Raw genomic sequence first — 4,711 nt, 5'->3', positions numbered from 1 at the left:
AACTCGCTTATAACCACTAAGGGGAGGGTAATGGGTATTAAGACGATATGATGACCTGCACGTTAATGTCACATGTAGCCCTTCTCATTGAGGAGTGATTACCTGGCATTGCATGGGTATGATCCTGTAGGCTAATCAACTTAGGACTTCCCTTTTTCCCAATTCCCATATGTGTTCAAATTCTCTAAACTTCCTTTTCTTTACACATACATGTATAAGCTGTTCAAACTTCTTTACCTTCATTGTTTGAACTTCCTTGATCATATATGCATTTAGATAGGAAAAGCTACTTTATTCACAAATACTTGCTTACTTGTTAATTGACTAATTCATATAGTTTAAGTTCGGCCGGGACCCACCGTTGTGGACCGCGAGTGGTGCCTAACACCTTCCCCTCAAGGTTATTTCGAGCCCTTACCCTAATCTCTAGTGATGCAAACTAGTTACATGGGTTAATTACTCTAGGTGCCCTAACGCACCATAATCTATTAGGTGGCGACTCTTCAAAATAACCAATTCCCAAAAGGAAATGAGTTGTTTCCCCCATGAATGTTGAAACCCCGGACTTCCCCACGAAGGAAAAAGGGGGGGGGGGAGACAACATGGCGACTCTGCTAGGGATATTTTTAGGCTCTTGCCATAACGAACTTATTTTTGTGAATTAGTCCAAGCATGCTTTATTCCGTATACCCTTTCCCCTTTATTTGGATTTAACTGATTATTTATGATTTCTTTTATTTCCTGAAACTGACTTGTCTCTTTGTTTTCTTTTTCCGTAATTGTCTTTCAATAATTTAAATACTACATTTATTGTTTTTCTTACGCGCAAATACTTGACAATATGCTATTTATTGTTGCATAAATCATGCTCAACATCATATTTCACTCGTGCGTAATCAATCTTATAGCAACGCTTGATGAGCGTTTGCGCTCTTCCTATATATCACCCTTTAAATTCGGAAAGGCATATTTGCGGTAAAACTAGTCGATCAGCGGTGCGTTTGACGGTTCCGTGCCTTTCCCCCTCAAGTTGTTCGCTTGAGGGTCCCAGTCTAGACCTCTATAGCAGCCTTACTCTGATTAATTGTACTTGCATCATGGTCAAACCTAGCCGGGTTAATATGTTGTCCGCATAATAACCCTTTAAGACAAGCTTCGTCTAAAAGTCCATCGGGTTCTCCACAATCCCAACGAACGTAATCACGATTGTGTGCATTAATTTGGAGAAATAAGTGCCAATATGCTAATCATTACTATATAAATAGACAAACTTGGAGGGGGAAAGGGCCTAAGTGAAGCGGCCCGTTACAGGGAATTTGGCATTTATGTCCATCGTTACATCTTCATTAATGGACCTCATAATTGAAACTAAAGGAGGGCACGATCCTAGGACCTCCTTCCCTAAGCATAGCTATAAATAGAGAGCTCAATTATCACTATAGAGGACAAAAATTTTCTGGATAACTTGTACAATCAAATCTCTCTATATCAGCCTCATTTGTTCTAAATATTTTTGGATGTTAGGGGAAGTGGTATAGTAGAGAACATATATTATAACATAACATAAAAATTGGTTCTGAAAAAACTTGGCTTTTATAGTGAAGTGTTGTTATATAGGGATGATGTTATAGAGAGGTCTGACTGTACTACATTCTATACAAAGCTTAATACAATTTTACTTTCTTACTTTTGATCTCATCATTGTTGTGCCCGGAAACCTTGTTCTTGGATTCGTCAATTCTTCTATTTCATATACTCAATTGCTGTACAAGCCAAGAGCTGCACCAGAATTAATCCCGAAGTGGTTTAAAATGCCCGAAGTGCCAAAGTATGATGGAACTTTAGACCTTCAAGAGCATATTACCACCTACACAATGGCGGTAAAAGGAAATGATTTAGCTCCTCACGAAATTGAATATGTGTTGTTAAAGAAATTTGGAGAAACTCTCACGAGGGGAGCCCTAACGTGGTATTAATTATTACCCGAGCATTCCATAAACTCCTTTGAGATGCTCGCAGATTCTTTCATCAAGGGTCACGCCGGGGCCAAAAAAGTATAGGCTTAAAAGGCCGATATATTCAGAATTGTGCAAGGAGAATCCGAGTTATTAAGGGAGTTCGTTACCCGATTCCAGAAGGAAAGAATGTTGCTCCCGGCTGTCCAGGGTGAATGGCCAGCTGAAGCATTCACCAAGGGATTGAATCTGATAAGTTTCAGACGCTTCCTGGAAATTGAAAAGCCTGCTTGATTTTCAAGAAACGACTTGCGCGGACACCACAACTGGTACGAGTCAAAAATAAGGATCGGAGATGATCAAGTTGGTTTTCCATTATCGACCAAAGGACGGGAGAAGAACAGAGAAAAATCAAAGGATGATTACGACACAGACAGACGAACTTCAACGGGTCAATTTTTGCCCTACGAACGGACTGAAGACCATAGCAGAAGCTTCTGGACAACAGACGAGTTCACCGTTGATAGAAGGACCGATCGCGGTCGGAACAACAGATCGCTGCAGGATAAAGAAACATAAGGGTCACGGGATCTTTCGTACTCCAGGTTATCAGAATATAACTTCAATGCTAGAATAGTGGAATTGGTGCAAGCAATGAGAAACATCAAAAAGGCACGATTATCGAGACCAATGAGATCGATCCCGGATAGAGGTATCCTAACTTATAGTGTGAATACCATGGGATAAACGACCACCGAACAAAGGATTACCGATACCTCAGGAAGAAGTGGCAACACTATTGGAGAATGGTCACCTCAGAGAATTCTAGAGTGACCGAGCTAAGACCAATTATGGTTGGAATAGAGACAACACAGAACCCTCGAAAGTAGGAGAAGAACCCCACGCCAAATGATCAATATGATCTTCGGAGGGACTGGAATTAATAGGGTCACCTTTTCGACAGCAAAGAAGATGAAAGTGTTAATAACTCATAGTAAAAGGCTCCGGGAAGACGATATCGCTTTTACGGAAGAGGACGCAGACATATTGCTGCTTCCACACAACGACGCAGTGGTAATTTCTTTAAATATATTAGATAAGATTAAACGTGCTTTAGTGGATCCAGGAAGTTCAACTAATGTCATACAATGGAGAGTACTAGAAGAAGCTAAACTCACCTGAAACATTATTCCGACAACAAAGCTCCCAGCCGGATGCAACCTCGCGAGCGTGACGATTTGGGGAGAGATTTTATTGCTCACGAATGCTGAAGGAGTAATGAAAACAACCCTTTTCGAAGTAGTATATGGTGATTGGGGATATAATATCATCCTAGGAAGGCCATGGTTACACGAGATGAAAGTTGTGCCTTCAACGTATCATCAATTGTTGAAATTTCCACCACCTTAGGGGATCAAGCAGATAATGGGTGATCAACAAGCAGCAAGGGAGATGAATGCAATATCGATCTCCAGTAGCAAAGGAATGGAGCAGGTGGCATAGCAATTACAGGAACCGACACCTGCCCCTAAATTAGAGGAAGTTAGCTCGGGGACAGAGGAATCGGAACAATATTAGGTGCCAACATATTTCCAAGTTCTAGAAGAGACGGACGCAACGAAGTCCACAGCAGAAGAACTAGAGCAAGTTGCGTTGTTCGAAGAATTCCTAGAAAGGAAGCTCCATCTGGGAACAGGATTGCACCCGGAGCTTAGGTCTGGTTTTATTGATTTCCTTAAAATTAACGCTGATTTTTTTGCATGGTCGCACGAGGATATGTCAGAGACGAAGGTGGTCGTGCACAAGCTAAGCTTGGATCCCAACATACCTCCGGTAAGACAAAAGACGCGCTATATTGCTGAAGCTAGGAACAAATTCGTCAAAGAAGAGGTAACCTGCTTACTCAATATCAGTTCAATCCGAGAGGTAAGATATCCAGATTGGCTCGCTAATGTAGTAGCAGTAGTTCCTAATAAAAAAAAACAAAATTTGCATATGTGTAGACTATAAGGACCTTAATAAGGTGTGCCCTAAATACTCATTCCCATTGCTAAATATCGATCAAATGATTGATGCCACGGCTGGGCATGAGTTAATGAGTTTCCTCGATGCTTATTCGGGGTACAATCAAATCAAGATGAACCTAGAAGATCAGGAAAAGACTTCATTTATAACAAATTCCAGTACATATTGTTACAAATGATGCCCTTCAGGTTGAAAAATGCCGGATCCACTTATCAACGGCTCGTGAATAAGATGTTCGAAAAGAAAATAGGAAACACTATGGAAGTATATATAGACGATATTTTCGTAAGTCTTTGAATGCAGGTGGCCACCTTAAGCATTTGCAAGAAACATTTCCTGAGGAAGCATAACATGAAACTGAAACCCTAGAAGTGCGCGTTCGGTGTAAGTTCTGGTAAGTTTCTGGGGTTCCTGGTCTCACAACGGGGAATCAAGGTAAACCCCAACAAAATCAAAGCTATAGAGGGAATCCTGGATCAATTATCAAATGTAAAAGAAGTCCATATGCTCATAGGAAGATCAGCAACTTTGAGCAGGTTCATTTCCCGATCCTCGAAAAAATGTCATCGCTTCTTCGCACTACTCAAAAAGAAAAACAATTTCGAACGGACACCAGAATGTCAGCAAGCCTTGAAGGAATTAAAGAAGTACTTATCAAGCCCCTTGCTGTATCGAAGCCAAAAGAAGGTGAAACATAGCTAGCCTACCTCGTGGTTTCAGAAGTTGCGTTA

This window comes from Nicotiana attenuata, chromosome 6, assembly GCF_001879085.1.
Source record: "Nicotiana attenuata strain UT chromosome 6, NIATTr2, whole genome shotgun sequence".
NCBI lineage: Eukaryota > Viridiplantae > Streptophyta > Magnoliopsida > Solanales > Solanaceae > Nicotiana > Nicotiana attenuata.
The sequence above is the reverse complement of the archived record's forward strand: the minus strand, read 5'-3'. Positions refer to the sequence as shown.